Raw genomic sequence first — 13,385 nt, 5'->3', positions numbered from 1 at the left:
TTAAGCAAGTATTTGGGGGTGGCAGCACCACCAGACAGCAGCTGAGTAGTGATTTTATGAATGCTGGTGGCAACTGAATATTAGATTTAAGAACCTAAAGTGGCAGTTAGGCATGTATGCCCCTTCTTGCAAATGTAGCCTATAATGTCCTACTATAGTGATACAGAGGATAAGAAGGATCTCCCATTATGTGACTATGTATATATGAAACTGATGGGAAAACTTCCTGCAATTTGAGTACAGGTTTGGTTCTAGTATCCAGACATTTTGGGATATTGTTCAAAGTATCCGAGCTTTTTCATCCTATACAATTAGGCTGAGAAGTCACACAATAGGAGATCTCTGAAGTTTCCACTTCCACTCTCAGCTAGAAATATAGGACCATCCTTTCTAGCACTATTTCAGGGCTTCTGTCTCTGGTATCAGGCAGATCTCAGAAGTGTTAAATCACAAAGTAGCTGAACATTCTAGAATTCCAAAAGAAAAGAATGTCATTTGAAGTGTTGAGACCAAGTGAAATGGAGGCTTGTCACACACCAAAGTTATGATCTGGTGAAACAAACAAAGCAACCAACCCAAAAGATGCTGAATGTTTGCAAGATTTGGTAGTTGAAGGTACTTGTTTACAGGCAGACAAGTATTCTGGTTCTACTCTTAAATTATTTTTATTTTTTAATTGAAATAATTTTCCCTGAGCAGATTTTTTGGAGGGTGTGGGGCGGTGTTACATTTTATTTTAATTTTGCTTTGATACTTTTCAACTCAACAGTAAGAACAGACTGATGTTATTTCTAAAATGCTGAGAGAACTAGATTCTTAAAATAATATATTATGTCAATGACAATTTAATTAAAAGAGAAAGCTTCTTTTCATTGTCTTTCCCCTAACCCCCTCACACCTCCCTTTATCCAGGTAATTAGAAAATGACTTTCCATATTAGTTGCATCATGTCAACATCAAAAGACCCACAGATGACTACAGAGCTGCACACTTCTCAAAGATTCTTTGTGTCACTTAACATTCTTCTGTGGATACAGTCTCATTAGATCATCTTAAATTGACAATCTACCATACTGCTTGTTTCTATAGCTTCTGAATGCACTGTTAGCTTTTGAAAACAAGAAAAGCCGTGACTTGTTGGTATAAGTAATATGCTGAATGTTAGCATGGGCCAATTTTATTGCTGCTGTAGGAAGATAGCTTTGCTAAACTCAGTGGATTTATGCCTCTCTATGCCAGTTCAGAAACTGATTCAGAATTGTGTCTATAAGTTACAAATTCACAGTAGGTTCAACAACTGGTTCCTAGTCATGCAGGAGATATGTAGCTATGATAAGAAATTTTTTTTATAGAAGGAATTAATTAGAAAAAATGCCCTCATCTTTCTGGGGAGATAAATATTCTTGTTAAAAATTAGAAACAAACAAACACTTTCACAATTAATTATGTCCACTGAGACTTATACAGGGTGGAGTGGGGTGGAGGGAGGATTGATAACTGATAGGACTCTCAAAGGATATGCAATTTTGTGTTTTGTTTGTCCTCCTTCCCACTCCTTAAAGGCAAAAATTTAGCTAAGAATAGTAGGGGCAAGTTCTACTACTCCAGAATTTGCCTGCCTTCATTTGCAAAACACAAACTCTCACTGAAAGCAAAATTGGACTCTTGGTCAATTTTGTGTAAACTGGATATATTTCCAAATCCACTGACAAAATGTTTGTTTACTTCAAGGATTTATTTTCTCTCTCTTCCCCCTTGTCCCTTTATAATAAACATTTAATTTCAGTTAAAATTAAAACTCAGAATGAGCTGACAAGGGAGTTGGTTAAACAAGCAAGAGATGCAGCATATAGAAATGCATAGAACAGACAGTGAAGAATCTGAAGAGAGGAAAACCCTCAGGCAAATGTAGAAATGCTTCTTGAGACTGAAGGCTTTTGTGACCTCCTGTATGTGTCATCCAAACAGTGTGAAGAAAATATCCAAAGAGTGGAAAGAAGCAGAACTGTCAGACCAGGGCATTCTATATCTTTTCATTTCATTAAGAAAAGGTATGAGTTACAGTTTAGATTCTTCCTAATTCCTCATATACTTGATGGACTCTATCTGTCTTATTCCAGTCTGACTGCAACAACCAGTAAAGATTGCAAGGACTTGAGACACACAGATATAGGATAAACATATATCAGCTGAATGCAGTGGCATGCTGTAACAGTTTCAATAAGGTATGCAACAACTCACTTGCATGCCTTGGGAGGGCCAAAAGGGTGACCTCCATGTGGTAGGATCTGTCATGTACAGTGCATGTGAAGTCACACTGTGCAGAGGACACCATTTTGTTCTGCAAAACTGTGCCCTCCAACGGGGATGAATGGAATCATCTCACAGGCCACAAAATACAATAACCTGCATATGTTAGACCAGCTATGTAATGCATGCATAACATGCAACTAGTGGTGTGCTGTCTAAGTGCGTGTGTAATAAACTAGTCAAGTGGATCTGTGCCTCCATCCTTCTGTTTGAGCCATAGAAAACAGCTGGTTGCTACTGCATTCAGCTGAGGGTCTTTTTCTCTCAAGTAGTAAGATTTATACCTAGATATACAAGGCTAAATTCTCCAAATTATAGTATGATGCACTTCTTCCAAGTACATGTATAACCTCATTTTAAAAGAGGGAATGCATTCAAAACAATATCAAACACTATTTTCAATGCTATAGAGGTAAGTTAGGGCATAAATGAAAGATGTACATAAATAAAATGAAAGTTAGAACCATAAAGAATGTTACACAGGTTTGCACTGTAGTTTTTGGAGATTATATTCATTTGGGCTCAGTGTGTGGCAAAGGACTACCCCATTCCTCACCCCCACCATATGCAATATCACAACATATCAATTCATCACTCAGGGAGATAATAGTCTTCCTCTCATCTAATATTAACAATCATTTCTGAACATCTGAGAATGGTCTTAGAGCAACTTCTTGCAGCCATCAAAAATATGAGTGGCGTATGATCCCGCAAGTCCTCAAGTGCTTGCTTACTAGTCACTTTGTACCAGAAGAATACATCTGGAAAACAATATGGTAAATTAAAAAGCTGATACTTCAATATGTTCCTGGGTAATGCTCAACTTTTGTTGGGAAAAAGCCAAAATTGGCATATCATTTCAGGCAAGATGTTACAGTATCATCACTTTTCTTGATGTGATGCAAGAGCTTTTCCCTCCCCACATAGTTTACCATCGCTTTGCTTATAAAGTGAGAAAAGTGACAAACTAAGGATATTCAGACATACTGTGCTTAAAACAGACTTTTCTTAAGATGACATTCAGCATGGAGCAGGGAAAATATCACAAGAGATTTTCTGAACATGTACACCTGGATATTTCAGTGAATTTGGTTTCTTTGCCTTTGCACCCTTCCTGTTTTTGCTTACATCAAACATGCATACAATCAAGTTTTACTGGTGTTTAGTTTCACAGGAAGAAGACTCCCAAATGCATGAATGACAGATTCTTCACAGAAATTGAATTTTAAGTTAATGAGTATTCACAGAAGGAGCAAATTCATCAAATCAGAAACAGTAGCATGTGAATTATCTGACCAATCACATCTAAGCAACTACTGTATACTGAATATCAAATACTCAGTGAGAACTCTTGGCACTCAATCCTTGGATTTAAAAATATTCACAAAATACAATAATAATTAAAATAGAAGAAAACTGATGTTTGGACACAGCTCTCAACCAGAAAAGGTTAATTTCGCTGAGTAAAATGTTCAGTTTTAAATAATTTCCTCACCAATATTCAGCAAAAAAAATCAATAGACTAGCAATTTTAGGCACAAATTGACCAGCCTGCTTTTGTTTTTGTAATGAAGATTGGCTACTACTTATATTTGACACAACTCTATTATTTAGTATGTTTATATTTTTCTGCTGTCCTCCAATTCTATGTGCATTTGATGGTCTGCTTTGGGACATTCCACCTTCAAGTCCTCTCCTTTTCTAAATTTCTTTTAAGTGGTGCCACCCAGTGAAGCGCTGACTAAAGATACTATCTATGGAGCAGAATAATCATGATCATCCTGAAAACCCATGGCTGGTGGCGGGGGGGACGGGGGAGGGGGGGAACAAAGCCATCTGAAGTTAACTCTTTAACCTATTTAGTATCTACTTTAGGGTCTGTGCCTGCAGGAGAGTAGACAAACCTTGGCAAAGAACAGCAGTGATCCACCAGCACTACACAAGCAGGTGCTCATTAATATATACAGTTTGCAGAAATTATTATATCAGAAGTAGCTCCATCTTATCTTCCCCATCCAAGCCACTTTTCCTCCCTCTCTCTCCCACTCCAATTGGGAAAAAAATCATGACAGCAAACAAGAATGTCAGTTATTTGTACAGCTCTAGCTTTACTTTACTGAAAGTCTGTTGCAGAGCCTACTTGCAAACTATGTATCTATGGTCTCCTGCTCACATCTTATGCAGAGTTCCTAATTAAATTAGACTGAACACTATGTAATATGCTGGACTGGCATCAATACATTCATATTTCCTCACAGTTACAGCACACTGAGCTTTGGTACAATTACTCTCTCCTTGATGGTATAGATTCATTTAAAACTCAGTTTAAGTGTTCTACTTCAGATCCTTTCTGTCTTCCTCAAAGTGTTTCATATTTTCCTCACTCATTTATGAGGAGAAAGTGAAGCCATGTAGCAGTGCACATTATCACTCAAAGTGTCTATAATTATCCAAAGAGAAAATTAGAGGGAAGAAAATTCTCACATCTTTTCACCTAATGTGAAAGTGACTGGTTTATTCATGGATGTTATTCAGGATCCCCCTCAAGCAAACCAACCGTGCTTATTTTGGTACAGTACAATGGTAGGTGGAGGTTTCAAACTGGCACTGATGGAAGAAATGTCTTTCGAAAGCAAGGGGAGGTGGAGGGGAACAGCTGAATAATGACAAATATTATGTATCAAGCCAGGTTGTTAGTTCTTATAAAATAGTGTAAACAGTTTAGCTAATAGAGAAATAGAACATAGTGATTGTGAATGAAGCCACGGTTCAGAGAGGAATTGTCAAAGCATGGGGATTCGTATGTGCTATACAACAATAAACTAAGATTTAATTTTTCACTGAATGGCTAAATTGAAGACAACAAAAGTTACTCTGATGCAGAAAACACCAAAGTGAAACAAGCCAACTAACTGACTGTACTGGTTGACTGGAGCTGTATATTGACAAAATGGCTCAGTTGACCACAGAGCGGCAAGTTCCAAATGATATTGTAGAGGCTTCTTGTCTAAAAAGCTACTCTGTAAAGTTGCAGCGCAGAGCTGAGGGTCTTCCATTTAATCCAGTTATACATTGCTACATAATCTATTGGCCTAAATGTGCCTGTCTGACAGAGTGTTGAGATTTTGTCAAAAATATAAAAGTGTTTTATTCTAGATTTCACTTGGGAAAGTCTCAGTCACTTCATATGCAGATTTCACAGCAGAAATGAAAGGTAATGTGGCAGTCTGGGAAACCGGACGGTTTACAATAGGTTTGTTTATATCAATTGTAACCATACATCATCTAGATTTGACTCATCTCAAGCAGAGTCAAAGAGGCTTGTAAAAAAACAAAATTAAAAAAAACACACTACATTTAATAGTCAAATCAAAAGTTATGTTATGGCATTAAAAAGGGAAGTTTATGAATAATGACACAGTGAGTTGAAAAGCACAGAGCACTTCCTACAAAATTAATGATCTTTAACAAGCACAAAAAACATTTGACTCTTGCCCCACAAAAAAGGAAATCTGAGTACTACAGCCAGATGGAATTGGCCACTAGTTTTGATGCATTGCTTTTGAAGTCTTAGGTCCAGTTGTCACAATCAAGATCCTCACCTCTGGTATAAAATTCAGCACTCTTTCTGAAGTCTGAAAATATTTGCACATCAAGTGAAATTGAAATGCTAACTTTTAAAAATGGACCTCAGTGTTACAACAAGGTGGACTAGGTATTTAGTATTCGTTTGGTGTTAACAAATTGAAGCACTCATCAATTGGTAATCTCTCCGATTCTCCACAGTGTGGAAAAATAGGCAATCATTTATTCCTGTGGAAAGTAAGTGTCATATGGATGAAAGCGATACCATTTTGCATCAGTAACATTTATATGTTTATAAGGCTTGGTCTACACTACAGAGTTAGGTTGGCCTGAGGCAGCTTACGCTGACCTAAGTATCTCAGAGTACACACTACAGCCTTGCTCCGGCAAATGTAAGCGCCCTACTACACCAACATAATAACTCCATCAGAGATGTAGGGCTTATGTCAGTGTAGTTAGGGCAATGGAGTGTCCTTTGCGATATGCATTCTGGTTACAATGAGGTGGGTCTACTTCCAGTCACAGTTGTCCATCAAGGCCCATCACCCCTGAAAACCTCCCCATGAGCTCAGATGCTGCCACCTTGTTTCATTAGCGACATGTGAAGCTGAATGCTAGTTAAGCTGAGCAAACAGAACTTTATTAAATCCCAAGCAGCGCTCAGCCCATGTGGCTGCATTGCTTCCAGCCTCACTCTGTATCTCCTCCAGTTCCCCTGGTATCCAGTTCATAACACTCCCTCCAAGGAACAAGGGACCTCTGACACCAGTTCAACTGATCATGATACACAGGGGAATAAATCTGTAAGCAAGGTCTGAAAGGAAGGTGAAACTAAGGGAAAGGACAGCTCATTGTCAGCACTAATTCATGTTGGGCTCTTACTCTACCCAAACAATCCCATTATCTCGTGTTAATGAGAATAGTACAGACAGAACCTTCTAGGAAGGCCAGCACAGCTGATATTGTAGCTTTGAAAATTGGACTCCAGTTCCATTAAATAGATAAGATGTTGAATATAAGTAGAACTTATATTTTCATTATAGTTTAGAACAAACATTTGACTAGTGCATAATTACCAATCCAGATGAATCATGAAAACAAAAATAAAACAAATAAAATCAGCATTCTGGGGCCAAGTTCTCACTCCATGACACTTCCAATGATTTTCTCCCTCCTCTCCTTGAGTCCTGTGCCCAACACAGCTGGAGCCGAAGATTGGAACCTGAAAATGTCATTAGTTTTCTTTCAGTTCTATGTTTTGCCCTTGATATGGAAAGGTTTTAAGCACCTTCAGCTGCCATTAATTTCAATGGGACTGCAGGGCACTCAGCAAGTGCACAGCACCTTCCATGCTAGAGGCCATTATCTCTGTTATGAAAGCCTTGACCAGAATAGATCTGCAATGATTGTGATTGTTTAGAAAGAGTGGACATGTTGCCACAGACTGAGGAAGCTGTGCTTTGTGATAATCTTGGCAAGCACATGTATCTTTCCCCTGACTGATTTGCTATGTCCTAGAATCCTCTCTCTATGCTATGTGCCTTGTAACAACATTTTTGAAACAAAACGCTCTGGAGCAGCAGTGGACAACCTGCAGCCTGTCAGGGTAACCCGCTGGCAGACCACAAGACAGTTTATTTACATTGACCTTCCGCAGGCACGGCCACCTGCAGCTCCCAGTGGCCACGGTTCACATTTCCCAGCCAATGGGAGTTGTGGGAAGCAGTGGCCAGCCCATCCCTGTGGCCCACACTGCTTCCTGCGGCTCCCATTGGCCAGGAACTGTGAACTGCGGCCACTGTGCCTGAGAATGGTCAATGTAAACAAATTGTCTCGCTGCCCGCCAGCGGATTACTCTGACAGGCCACATGCAGCTCGTGGGCCATAGGTCGCCCCTACTGCTCTGGAGTGATGTTCCTTGTTGCACGATCAATTGATTGCCTGGATTCTTTTTCTAATGTAGCCTTTAGCCTGATATTTACCAGGCAGTTATACAATAGATGCATTCTTTCAAAAACATTAACCTTATAAAACCATGGTGAAATCCAGAGTGCAGCCAATTTTAGTGTTTTTAAACAATAAACAAACAAAAACCTACAAAGTGCCACTTTTGAATTTTTGATTCAGACTCTTTGGGCATCAATTCTTTTTGTGAATGTAAAAAGAAAAAAGAATGATGTGTTCAGGAGTCATTATTTCCATTTCAGTACTGGTCACCCAAGTATCTAGGAAGCAGACTATAAGTATTTTTCCTGAATATGTAACTGCAACTCAGTTCCTTTATTCAGCTTATGTTTATCTGCAGTCAAATCCATGTGACTATTTTTCAGAAAAATGTATGTGATCGAGTGAAACAGGTTAGTTCCAAATAGGGTGACCAGATGTCCTGATTTTATAAGGACAGTCCCGATTTTGGGGTTTCTCTCTTATATAGGCTTCTATTACCCCCCACCCCGTCGCAATTTTTCACACTTGCTGTCTGGTCATCCTAGTTCCAGATATGCTACTGGGCTTGCACACATTTGAATTGAACCCACGCCTTAGGAGGAGTTCATATTTTTTCCCCAGTAATTGACTAACTCTACCTCTTAAAAAAAAACAAAAAAAACCCAAAAAACTACAACATAATCATGTTCTCCAAATCCTAATATTTTCTCCTGTTCATAATGAAATTTTAGGAGTGTTTACTGTTGGGGGGGGAATATTTTACATCAGCGTTCATTAAAGATATCCCAGGAGTACCTGAAGACAATCACTGCAATGGTACTCCACAGATGTTTGGCAGATATTTTTTTTCAATTATACGCAATCAGCAGCAGAAACAATACCACAAATAACAGTTTGCAAACTACAGACTAAAAGTATATTTGCATTAAAAAAGTGCACATGGCGATAAATTCCCAAATTCTTGAATACTATGCAAGACCCTTCTGTTATTGTTTCTTTGATACCTCCTTTCCCCCAGCTTTTCTTCCACCATTTCCATTGATTTGACGTGTCCTTGCAATATGACTAGCAAGTATTTTCTGCACTCTTTTAAAGAGTGCATTATAAATACAGAAGTGAAGGAAAGAGGGGAATTCTGGATTTGTCTTCAGCTGCTATGATCAGTGGAGTGATCCATTCCAACATCAGCCAATTTACCACTCCTTTGAAGTATGGCTCAATCCTCCTTCGTAGTTCTTGCAATTTGAAGTGACTTCTTCCCTCTCCTCACATGGATTGTGTCCTAGGTAGCTGGGTTTTTTTTTTTTTTTTTTTTAAGGGGTTTCTTTTTTGTGATGGCTGGTGCCTTCATACAAGGTGAGTCCTCACTATGCCTGAGATGCTGGGGGTGCTCACTCTTGGGGAAATGAATAATACCATCCCTGTTGATGAATATAAGAACTAGTACACAAAAAACACAGTACATCAACACAAATCCAAGGGTAAAATAAGACACTCCCTCAAAAAATATATATATAAAAAAATCAAGGACATTATTGAGAACAAGAACAGGAACTGGGGAGAGAGAGGGTTTGGTTTAATTAACAACAAAATAACACATTAACTAAACAAATCTCATCTCACAATCCTTCCCAACTCCAGTTCCATTCCAAGCAGATGGTATGCTGAGGATTAGTTCAGAGATCAGTGCTGACGTGCTGTGAACATTGGCTGGCTTAAAAAGTCATTCTCTTGCAGTGTCTTAACCCCTGGGTCCCTGGACTGGAATTCCGAAGAGATCTTAGCTGCCTCTCAGTAACTTGCACTGGGTTGGATCTCTGCCACTCTGGACACTGGTTGTTGCAGGGCTGGAACTGTGGACACACATTCTAGTTCCCACAGCAGTTCAAAGACTCTCCTTGTGATGAGAGGGAGTTAAAGTGGACTCCTGAGCTGTCTGCTTCCCTCTCAGGTCCCAAACTCAAAGCTCAAAACAAAACTAAAACTAGTCTTGGGTCAGGCTATCCCCTCCCACTGAGCCGATGTTCATTGCTAGTCTAGCAAACTGTATATTGACTCATGCAAAAGCCTCCTTATTGGCTTCAGCAGGAGTTTCTAGCCCATTCTCTCCCCACACCTGACTCCAAGCATATTGGGTATGGTGTCAAAGAGCTCTGGTAGCTATTATTGTTTTAGTCCATATAGCAAGACTCCCTAGAAAGCTCAGTCCAGAGTGCCAGATGGATGCCTGCATTGAAGAACCCATTACAATTAACAACAACAAAAAAAGTGTTTTTCTTTTATCACTTTTGCATGATTCATCACAAAGTGAGCAGTCAATATTCTGAGTTGAAAGGTTCCTATTCCTTCAGCATTTTAGCAGTTTCCTTGCTTTATGAAAATCCTACATCTTCCGGTGTTTGTCATCCTCTCTTTCAGAATATAAAATCATACCTTCTAGTGATAATTTGCCTCATCCAGTCCAACTTCTCTCTCTCAGTCAAGTATATGTAGGCCAAAGGTTTTCATTTGTCAATAACTTGTGTCTGTCTACCTATGCTCCAGAGTAATCTAACATGCCAACACCCAATTCTTGTCTTAATCTTAAATGAGGTATCTTCACAGATAAGATTAAGAACTTCTTTAGGACTTTGATTCTCCATCATCACTACATCAGCTGGATTTGCTGATTGACCAGTATTATCTTGCTTTACGTCCAGCAGATCATGGTTTTTGGTAGTCTGACACCATTTTGAAAATGTGGTTGACTCACCTGGTCTCTGGTTTGTTACTGTAACAGAAAGCATGTTTGGGGGCGACAGGCTGTTAGAGGTTGTAAGGTGACCAATGAAGAGGTGGACTGCTTTTAGTGTGGCTCCTGCCCTTCAATCTGCTTAGCTTGGGTGGCCTCCCAGGAGTTCATTCCCACCAACATTGCTCTGAATGTCAGAGCACAAGCCTTCCCATACCCAGACAGTAAATTGAACCCTGGGCAGGGGGAAATCTACATATTAAGATGTTTTGATCCTAAATGTGAGTCTAAAATAAGCCCCTAGTGTTAGTGTAACACCTTGCCAGACCCAAACATTCAAAAATCATGCGTCAGTTCAAAGATCATGATACTGACATGAAAATAATTAGGTTGTGGGTTTTTTATTTGTTTGTTTTCTCTTTTTAAGTGAACACTTTTGGTTTCTTTATTTGATTCAAAGCATTTGTGTGCCACTCGCTTCATGTATTTCTCTGCAACTATGAGGGCTACATTTTTTTTTAAGAAAAAACTGACTATTGAGATTTCCCACTCCCCCAGTGTCTTGATTCCAGCTGTTGGGGCTTCAAGACAGACATCAAATGTTAGTGACTTATTGCAAGTCTCCTGGAGTTGATAATACTGCTTGTCACTAGTTCCATGCTGATCCTACATCCAAAAGTACTAGAAACCTGTGTTCATATCCAGAGCTATGGTTTTGTAATGGTACATACTGGGAAATGAGAAACACTCAGACTGGGAAGTGTGCTGGGTCTCTCCCCATAAATAATGGAACCACAGCATTAGTGTGGCTATATTACTGACAATGACTACTTTATTAGGTTGCATCTATTGATATCCACTCCAATATATGAAATGTTGGGTGGCATTGCTTGTTTAGGGTTGCAAGTCTCATCTTTTTTTTTCTTTTACAGAAACTTGGCATGAAAGAATAGATTTGGATAAAAATGGATAGCTGGCTAATGATTACTGGTGTTTGTGGATAATAGATTATCTGGATGTTTCCTGAACATTCATTCTGCTCCAACTTCTTTCCCCGGCACAAAGCCCACGTAACCAGCCAGGACGCAAAGTGGCAGTAAATGTGGCCCAATCTCTATTATTAAGGCTGAAGCATCCTTTGTACCACCTACATTGGTTGCCCCTATGGGGAGGAACAATTGGTGGATCCACGGCTCGGCCTGTTTTTCCCAGCCTACTTGTAAATCATGCATCTGTGCAGCCTAGCCACAAGTGCACATCAACTGTGCATCTCTGTGGGGTACTCCAGTACAAGAGAACATTAGGTATTGGTTCTACTCTTGGCAAAGCTCTGTGACCACAGAAGGGAAGGCAACAAGTTCAGTCCCTGTTTTTCCTCAGTTTCACTATGAAGATGCTTTTATCATGAATGTGGGTCCTTAATGTTATCCTCTGAGGGTCTGATCCAAAGCCAACTGAAGTCAATGGGAGTCTTTCCAGTTGCCTTGCAATGGGTTTTGGATTAAGCTCATATTTCCTGATGTTCAATTATCTCAATATTTAGGTAGAACCAACATCTTTTTTCAGAAGTTACTGTGCTGAATATTCCACAAGACCATGTGAGGAGATTTCAAGTTCTTGTGGACTTCTAATGATGTTAAAGTAGACTATATGCCATTACCATTAATAGCCTTTAGAGACTCAGTTCAGTTAATTTCAGAACAATGGACATGGTTTCCTTAAGTGACTAATTGAGCTGACATTTGTAAACCATTATGGACTCTAAATTATTGTATGTGACAATCACCACTTCTCCACACACTGCTTTTTCATCTGACTAGAACTAGGTTGATTCAAAAAGTACATTTTTGAGCGATAATTAATTCAACTCATAAAGTGTGCCTAAAGTAAAAAGCACCTTTAGGGAAATGAACACATAATAGTGTGGAGCTTTTAAGTAAGCTGTCCACAGGGCTATACCAATTTAAACAAATTAAAATAATTGGCAGTAGGCTAGCTATGGAAATATCCTCTTTGTAGGACTGTTGTGTTAGGCCCTGGGGGTCTGGATGGCACAGTAAGATTTTAAAGTGATCCCACTCATGACTGCTAGATAGAACCTGCATTTATATTCTCTCTCCAGGCATATAGCAATATCCTCAGGTGTTAAAGTGCCTTTCCTCAATATTCGACATGATTGTTTTAAAAACCAATTACGATAGTACTATATAATTTATCCTAAAAGTTGTTCAAGTTTTTATATACCTGCCAACTCCTTGGAGTGCTCATGTTGCCATTCTTAACTGCGGTGGCTTCTCTCAACTGCTCTCCCTGCCTCCCCTATTTAACCAGCCTAAATGATTATGTTCCTTTTTATAATGTACAGTGCCTATTTATACAATCCAGAAAACTCAGGCCCACATCCCATGCTGGATATAAGCCACACGGGCGCAGCTTAAATCTTCTCAGTGGGATAAAAGGGGCACCAAGTTTAACTTTTACCGATCCTAGACTGAGACTAACTTATTTTAACAGCTGCTTCATCTTGCAGCAGCAACTAACACCCCTTAAGGACTGTTCCATAAGCCAATGATTACCAGGGCATTGGAGCACTTATTATAAAGGAGAGGGAGTGTAGCCTACCTGCCAGGTGGGGGTTGAGTGTGCATGGGTCAAAGTCACTGCAAGTCTATGCCAGAGCATTGCTCCACACAGAGAGAATGCTAGGGGATCAGATCCATTGACTTTCCATCAGCTTTCTGTAAAGCATCTTGAGTGGGAAAGTCGGGATCTGACCCAATACCTTGGACTGGGTCCTTTCATGTAAAATGAA

This window comes from Gopherus flavomarginatus, chromosome 14, assembly GCF_025201925.1.
Source record: "Gopherus flavomarginatus isolate rGopFla2 chromosome 14, rGopFla2.mat.asm, whole genome shotgun sequence".
Lineage (NCBI taxonomy): Eukaryota > Metazoa > Chordata > Testudines > Testudinidae > Gopherus > Gopherus flavomarginatus.
This window is presented reverse-complemented; position numbering follows the sequence as displayed.